The 9,204-nt window shown below is 47.5% G+C and overlaps 1 long non-coding RNA gene across 1 annotated transcript; it reads left to right on the plus strand.

The window, feature by feature from the left end:
• Positions 1-4: 4 nt before the first annotated feature.
• LOC143935054 (uncharacterized) lies at positions 5-3,979 on the plus strand. The gene is made up of 2 exons (XR_013263450.1): positions 5-2,313; positions 2,696-3,979. It is a non-coding gene; the product is annotated as an uncharacterized LOC143935054 (long non-coding RNA).
• Positions 3,980-9,204: the final 5,225 nt, after the last annotated feature.

The following is a 9,204-nucleotide window of genomic DNA, read 5'->3' on the forward strand; positions in this document are numbered from 1 at the left end:
ATACTCTGTGTATAAATAAGGATCCCCCCCCCCCCCCCATAATATACAATTTTCATCCTTTTCCATCATTCAGCCATTTCCTGTATACACGCCCCCTAGTGGCCCAGTGTGTGTCGGCACAGCCACTTGCAGTCTCCACAAGGGGGGGGGCAGATGAACAGGGTGACAACGCAGGGGCACGGCTGGGAGACAGTTGTCACCCTGTAATAGGAAGTGCTGGAATGAGGGCCTTCATGGCAGGATCACCAGGGATTATTTTAATAAAAAGGTTGTAGATTCTTGAAATGACAAGAGGAGCAGAGGGCGGGGCCATACTAGACTGCTACCATCCCTAATCCAGACAAAAATCACACACGCCCCCTCAGTCCTCCAATCATGGGTGGAGAGAAGGTAAAAAAAAAAAAAAAGTGCGACTTTCCTTGTACCTCATAGAGACAAAAAAAACATTAAAATTCCACAAGAGTTTATTACAATAAAAGACATCCGGCACGGCATAAAGAATGACCATCGGCTCATATTCTGTTTTAAAAAAACAAAAAAAACAACAAAAAAAGTAATCTATAATATATCATCCCACGAGATATGATCTCTTAGTGTATGGCGTTCCTGATCAACGCGTTTCACCATCTCTTTGCCTCAACAGGATCCACGCCAAGAAATAAATGATCTCCATAAATAGACAATATATATCAATACAAAATTAATATATCAATGTACAACATAAATCTACACTCACCGGCCACTTTATTAGGTCCCCCTTGCTAGTAGCGGGTTGGACCCCCTTTGACCTTCATTCTTGGTGGCATAGACACAACAAGGTGTTGGAAACGTTTCTCAGAGATTTTGCTCCATAGTGACATGATGACATCACACAGTTGCTGCAGATTTCTCGGCTGCACATCCATGGTGAGCAATCTCCCTTTCCACCACATCCCAAAGGTGCTCTATTGGATGAGATGTGGTGAGTGTGGAGGCCATTGGAGGACAGGGACCTCATTGTCCAGTGGTGAGATGATTGGAGCTTTGGGACATGGGGCATTATCCTGCTGGGAGGAGCCATCAGAAGATGGGGGCACTGTAGTCATAAAGGATGGACATGGTCACCAGCAATACTCAGGTAGGCCGTGGTGATTAAACCATGCTCAATTGGTACCAAGGGGCCCAAAGTGTGCCAAGAAAATATTCCCCCCCCCCCCCCACACCATTACATCCCCACCACCAGCCTGAACCGGTGATACCCCATCCCCCACACCATTACACCCCCACCACCTGCTGAACCGGTGATACCCCATCCCCCACACCATTACACCCCCACCACCAGCCTGAACCGGTGATACCCCATCCCCCACACCATTACACCCCCACCACCAGCCTGAACCGGTGATACCCCATCCCCCACACCATTACACCCCCACCACCAGCCTGAACCAGTGATACCCCATCCCGCACACCATTACACCCCCACCACCAGCCTGACCGGTGATACAAGGCAGGATGGATCCATGACGCCAAAGTCTGACCCCACCATCTGAATGTCGGAGCTGAAATCCAGACTCATCAGACCAGGCAACGTTTCCAGTCTTCTATTGTCCAGTGTTGGTGATCCTGTGCCAATTGTAGCCTCAGTTTCCTGTTCTTAGCTGACAGGAGTGGCACCCGATGTGGTCTTTTGCTGCTGTAGCCCATCTGCTTCAAGGTTGGATGTGTTGTGTGTTCAGAGATGGTATTCTGCATACCTTGTATGTAACGAGGGGTTATTTGAGTTACTGTTGTCTTTCTATCATCTGGAATTGGTCTGCCCCATTCTCCTCTGACTCAAGGCATTTTCCCTCCACACAACTGCCGCTCACTGCAATTTGTGTTATCAAGCAATTGTACCTAATAAAGTGGCCTGTGAGTGTATATTGAATTGGTTCTCAATGATGGCAAACATGGAGTAAGATCGAAAAGGGGGGGGGGTCCCACACATCACATAGATATCACATATTATGTATAATATAAATCCATATACACTGTGACTTTACCTATCAGTGGTCATAAAGTCATGACTTGGTCAGTGTAAATATCTCCATAGAACTACTAATCTGCTTTTATACTGAGCAATGAAAATAGAGGTTTATACGATTTTCTTTGATACTTTGTGTATGATAAGATGTGATGATATGTGTCTGATAACATTTGGGAATTCTCTTGTTTATGGTAAAGTTTAGAAATTCCTGTTGGTTTGGCACCTCAGAGTTTTATCTTTTCAGGCCAATCCAAAGAGCATAGTGACCCGACCCCATCTCATGGTCTACCACATGGTGGGGTCAGGTCTACCATGATCTTACATGTGGTTGAGTTGGGTCTACCATTGTCTACCCTTGTGGTGGAGTCGGTTCTACTATGTGGTGGGGACAGGTCTACAATTGACTACCCTGTGGTGGGGTTGGGTCTACCATGGTCTACCATGTGGTGGGGTTGGGTCTACCAAGTGGTATATGGTTGGTTCTGCCATGGTCTAACATGTGGTGAGGTTGGGTCTACCAAGTGGTAATAGGGCTGGTTCTGTCATGGTCAAACATGTGGTGGGTTCGGGTCTACCATGAGGTGAGGTCAGGTCTACCATGGTCTAACCTGTGGTGGGTTCTGGCCTACCATGGTCTACCATGTGGTGTGGTGGGGTCAGGTCGGGTCTACCATGTGGTGGGGTCAGGTCTACCATGGTCTTACATGTGGTTGAGTTGGGTCTACAATTGTCTACCATGTGGTGGGGACGGGTCTACAGTTGACTACCCTGTGGTGGGGTTAGGTCTACGAAGTGGTGGGGTCAGGTCTACCATAGTCTATCATGTGGTGGGGTTGGGTCTACCAAGGTCACCACAGTGTTTCTCAACTCAGGTCCTCAAGGCGCCCCAACAGGTCATGTTTGCAGGATTTCCCTCCAAGATGAAACAGCTGTGGTAATACCTAAGGGCAGTGAAGCTGATCAAATCACCTGTGCAAAGTAATAGCAAGCCTCAAAACATGACCTATTGGAGCGCCTTGAGGACTGGAGTTGAGAAACACTGGTCTACCATGTGGTGGGGTTGGATCTACCAAGTGGGATAGGATCGGTTCTGCCATGGTCTACCATGTGGTGAGGTCGGGTCTACCATGGTCTACTGTGTGGTGTGGTGGGGTCGGGTCTTCCACATGATGGGGTCGGGCCTACCATGATATACCACATTGTGGGGTTGGGTCTACCATGTGGTGAGGTTAGGTCTACCAAAATCTACCATGTGGTGGGGCCGGGTCTACCATGGTCTACTATGTGGTGAGGTCGGGTCTACCATGGTTCCACCAAGTTGTGGAGTCGGGTCTACCATGGTCCACCAAGTTGTGGAGTCGGGTCTACCATGGTCCACCAAGTTGTGGAGTCGGGTCTACCATGGTCCACCAAGTTGTGGAGTCGGGTCTACCATGGTCCACCAAGTTGTGGAGTCGGGTCTACCAGGGTCCCCAAGTTGTGGAGTCGGGTCTACCATGTTCCACCAAGTCATGGAGTCGGGTCTACCATGGTCCACCGAGTTATGGAGTAAGCTCTACCATGGTCCATCAAGTTGTGGAGTCGGGTCTACCAAGGCCACCTTCTTCCATTGCTCCCTGGTCCAGTGCTGATGCTCACGTGCCCATTGCTCTACCATGGAAAAAGTCCACCAAATCCAAAGATATTAGCTGGTAAACGTCACTAAAAAAAACCAAAAACATTAACAACAAAAAGAGGAAAGTTGGATGGAAATTTGTTTTATGGAATGATTGGCCAGTGAATGTAGGAGGAACCTTGGGTGAATCTGACATTTAACCCTTTATTAGTGAAGGTCAATGCGCTCCAGACATTTGCCTTTTCATGTGTTTTGTAGATTTTTAACCTTACATAGAATAGAAATATTAAATTGTTTAGTAGTTAATATAAAATGTTTTTTTTTTAAAGAGGTATCAATAAAGATTGTAGAATTTTTAGGATTGTGTATGTGTAGTCCATGCAACTCTATGGCGTTTCATTCATTTACCATGTTTAGGATGTGGCGCCCCCTGCACACTACCCACCAAACGCATCGTGAAGCTCCGACACCTTTTTGTGGCATAGAGCTTTGCATGATTTTTTACAGAGCCTTTTGCCCCGTTTGCTCCCCCCCCCCATCTCCCCCCCCGTTTTGGCGCATGCAAAACGCGTCTGCTGGCGCTTCGGGGTGCCAATAGGAATTCTGGAACCACAAGTGCGACTTTTGAGCGCTCTGGGAACTTGTGCTTTTCTGTGAAATAACCGAAGATCATTTCTGGGGATCACTACACTGTGTAACTCTAAATACAGAAGCAGAATTTCAAATGGAAATTTGCATGAAAATTCTTAAGTGGTATTAAACCCCAAAACCATAAATGTCATATATTGCACTTTACCAATCATTGGATGGGGTGACTGCATTCATTTTCTTTTCTTTGGCTTTTTTCCTCCCTCTTTCACCTGGTGATCTGAACAGTAACACATCTCCTGTGTTAAGCCGCCCCCCCCCCCCCCCCATTCTGGATGAAGGAGGCACAGGAGACACAGCGGCATTGTCATTCGGGGGGGGGGAGGGACTGTTGGATGGACTAGCAGATTTACAAGTATATACACTAACACACTGAAGCCAAACTCAAGCTAACACTTTGTAAGCCGTCACAGCAAACATTTTATTTTCCTTTTGGGATAAAGGTCTTATGTAAATATTGTAAATATTTTACAAATATTTTTTTCTCATATACAAATATGTGTAAATATTTTACAGAAATATTTATTTAAATAAAAGCTGTTCATTGTAAGCGCCCCTGTCAGTGTAGAATGGTTGTCTCATTCATGTAAACTGCTAGAGAGAGTGTGCTTTTGAAAAACAACAGGCTTACTGGCAGGATCACCTGATGAAAATAGAAGAAAGCCTAAAAAAGAAAACTAATGCAGCCACCACACCTAGAAATAAGTAAACTGCAAAATAATAATTGTTTACTTTTGGGTTTAATACCGGCTTAGGAAAATTCGCACATCATTGCCCATCAGTGCTGCCTATTAGTGCAGCCTCATCAGTGCCCATCAGTGCAGCCTCATCAGTGCTACCTATCAATGCCCATCAGTGCAGCCTCATCAGTGCTACCTTATCAATGCCCATCAGTGCAGCTTAATCAGTGCCCATCAGTGCAGCCTCATTAGTGCCCATCAGTGCTCCCTATCAATGCCCATCGGTACCATCTATCAGTGCTGCCTCATCAGCACCCATCAGTTAATGTTTCATCAGTTCCCATCAATGCCGCCTATCAGTGCCCATCAGTGCTGCCTATTAGTGCCCATCAATGCCGCCTATCAGTGCCCTTCAGTGCCCATCAATGGCACCTTTCAGTGCCAGCTATCAGTGCCCATAAAGGATGACTATTAGTGCTCATCTGTGCCGTCTATCAGTGCCCATCAGTGCTCATTGGTGTCGCCTATCAGTGCCCATCAATGCCAAGTATCAGTACTTTCTATCAGTGCCCATCAATGCCAAGTATCAGTACTTTCTATCAGTGCCCATCAGTTATACCTATCAGTGCTGCCTATCAGTGCTCATTGGTGCCACCCATCAGTGTCCATCAACGCCTATCAGTGCTTATCAGTGATACCTATCAATGCCCGCCTATCACCAGTGCTGCCTATCAGTGCTTATCAGTAATACCTACTGTATCAGTGCTCACCAGTGCTGCCTATCAGTGCTCATCACTGAAGGAAAATAATTACTTATTTGCTACATTTTATAAACAGAAACTAAAAAAATGTTTTTAATATGTTTCTTTTTCCTCCATAATGTAAAAAATAAAAAGATAAAACAGAGGTTATTAATCATCATCAAAAAGAAAGCGCTAGTTGTGTGAACAGAATGTGGGTACAGTGTTGTATGACCGCGCAATTGTCATTCAAAGTGTGAGAGATCTGAAAGCTGGACATTGGCCTGGGCAGGAGGGGGGAGGGGGGGGGGCAGTGCCCGTACTCAGGGGCTGGATTTCCAGGCCAGGCCCCAGGGCGGCAGTGTGCAGGGGTGGTGTTCTGACACAAAGTGTCCGCCTATCGGATAGTGTCTGGGCCATACTGCGCAGGCGCAGCGCTTGCGCAGTACGGGGGACAAAGAGAAGCCGAACATCTCCGAAGAAGAACGGCGCCTGTGCACTGAGTCAGGTTGAAGCCCCACCATCCAAGTGGACGTACGGTTGCTCAGGGCCGTCTTTAATATTGATTGAACCCTGGGCAAAACTTTTCTTGGGGGCCCCCTCCCCATGCAGTTTCACTCTCCGCCTGCTCTGAGACATACAATAAATAGCAGCTAGACTCAAAATCAGTTTACTGTATCAAATCAGGCAGCGATTGCAATTGGTTGCCAGAGGTTACAGTGTATGATTACCGCTCACTGACTGGTTTCTAGAGGTTACAGAACACATTACAGCTCACTGGTTAGTTGCTAGAAGTTACAGCACATGATTTCTGCTTGTTGATTGGTTGCTAGAGATTACTGTGGATCAGGGCTGGACTGGGACAGAAATTTGGCCCTGGACTTCATCCAGACCGGCCCACTTACATTTTGAGTGTCCCATTAGCACTCCCTTACATCAGAATGTGCCATTACCAGCCCCCTTACAACAGAGTGTCCCATCAGCACCCCTTACATCAGAGGGCCCCATTACCAGCCCCCTTACAACATAGTGTCCCACCAGCACCCCTTACATCAGAGGGTCCCATTACCAGCCCCTTACAACAGAGTGTCCCATCAGCACCCCTTACATCAGAGGGTCCCATTACCAGCCCCCTTACAACAGAGTGTCCCATGAGCACTCCCTTACATCAGAGTGTCCCATCAGCACTCCCTTACATCAGAGTGTCCCATCAGCACTCCCTTACATCAGAGTATCCCATCACCAGCCCCCTTACAACAGAGTGTCCCATCAGCACCCCTTACATCAGAGGGTCCCATTAACAGCCCCCTTACATCAGAGTGTCCCATCAGCACTCCCTTACATCAGAGTGTCCCATTACCAGCCCCCTTACATCAGAGTGTCCCATCAGCACTCCCTTACATCAGAGTGTCCCATTACCAGCCCCCTTACATCAGAGTGTCCCATCAGCACCCCCTTACATCAGAGTGTCCCATCAGCACCCCCTTACATCAGAGTGTCCCAACAGCACCCCCTTACATCAGAGTGTCCCTTCTCCAGGCCCCTTACATCAGAGTGGCCCACTGAGCCATCGGCCCACCGGGAAACTCCCTGTAGTCCCAATGGCCAGTACATGCCTGCTGTGGATATGACCTCAGGGGGCATGATATACATATCAATGCCGCCAGCCGCCTCTATTTACATATGAATGCTGGTAATTTACATGTAAATACAGTGTCTGCAGGTGAGTCATCCGTACACAGCAATAGGGCAGAGCTGGGCAGCATTTGTAGCAGTATTTCACACTGACATGTCAGGACACAGCACAGGACTTAATCCTCAAGGGACGAGGGAATTTAAACCAGGATAGTTGGCAAGTATGAAGCAGCTGCTTTGGGCCCCACAACAATGACAGGGCCCAGGGCAGCTGCCCCTTTTGCCCTGCCTTAAAAAAACGGCCCTGCGGTTGCTCATAGTAACAGGGACTCTTGCGGTCACGGCCTTGCTTCGCTCGCCACGCTTCGGGGAATGGCCTCACTTCGCTCGGCTCTTTTATATTTTAACTCTATGTCCACTTGGATGGTGGGGCATCAACCTGGACTCAGTGTGCCGGCGCCGTTCATCTTCGGAGATGTTCGGCTTCTCGGCGGACACCATGTGATGGGGGGACAGTGTCTGATAGGACAGGTGAAGCTTCGATTTCGGAGCTCTACAAAACATTCAAAGCAGAAAAAAAAATCGCAGGTTATTTACCCCAATATTGATTACAGCAGTGCGTATTTATCTTTGCGCTTTGGTTACTACCCTGTTTCCCCTAAAATAAGACCTAGCGTGATTGTCGGTGTTGGCTGCAATATAAGCCCTACCCCCCAAATAAGCCCTACTCTGTTTCCTCAAAAATAAGCCCTACCCTGAAAAGAAGACCTACAAGGACTTTAACTAGGGCTTAATTGGGGGGGTAGGGCTTTTATTGCAGCTATCACCGACAATCACACTAGGTCTTATTTTAGGGAAAACAGGGTAACTGTTCAGCAGAACCATCTTTTTCCTGTCTGAAACGAGTAAAGAACTATTATCGATCATCTCCGGGTCAGGAAAGACTGAACTGTTTAGCTTTACTTGCCATTGAGTGGGAACATTGAAATACTTTGTCCTACGAAGAGATTATCGATGAGTTTGCAAAAAAGAGTATTTTCAGTCTGTACAATAAAAGGCAGTTATTTTCAGTGTTCTCCTGCGTGGAGACGTTTTTAATCGATCTATATTAGCAGTCATCGATAAAGGACGAGAGTGGTGGTGTGTGGCGGCATTGAAGGACCCGGGCCTTGGGGCGGCAAAGGGAGTAAATCTGGGCCTGCCGGTACTGAAGGGGTTAATGTCTCGGGTCGCACTGTCCATACATTACACTTCAGCGATTTAGTGTGTGGGCGGCGCTCTCCTTTGGATGCAGTGAGCCAGCAGTAGGGGGCAGTGTGATGTGCGTTTTACTGCATCAAACTCCCTTTTTTTTTGTATGCACTTTATTTCATATGCACAAAAGTGACACGTGACTTGTGCACAGCATTGTGGTGCGTTGTGCCGCTGTACAGCGCTGTGTGGTGCCTTCCAGTGCACTGCCATAAAATACATGATGTCTGCACTACATAGTGGATGGTAAATCTGAGCCCCCCCCCCTCCCTCCCCTCCCCCTCCCCAGTGTAGTAGGAACGTGCGTTTTCGAATTAAAAAAAAAAAGTGTGTTTTTTTTTTTGCAACGCGCAAAAGGTCAGCCTATTTCCTGCGATCCGCTGCCCTACATGCGCCAAGCGCGCCGAAGAAGCTCCTGAACCTTTTTCAGGCAAAGAGTTCTGTGCGTTTTTATAGTGAAAAAACGCACTTCTGCTGGCTGCGTTCGGGGTGCCATTAGGAATGAAGTACGACTCGCATTTTTCATGCGTTTCTCGAAAACGCGTGCTTCTGTCTGCATTTCCTGCAACACCCGCATGTGAAAGCGCCTTACTGGCGATCCGCAAAAATCTTACTTCTGATTTTCAT

This window comes from Lithobates pipiens, unplaced genomic scaffold (genome assembly GCF_037356315.1).
Source record: "Lithobates pipiens isolate NorthernLeopardFrog02 unplaced genomic scaffold, aLitPip1_a1.2 Scaffold_28, whole genome shotgun sequence".
Lineage (NCBI taxonomy): Eukaryota > Metazoa > Chordata > Amphibia > Anura > Ranidae > Lithobates > Lithobates pipiens.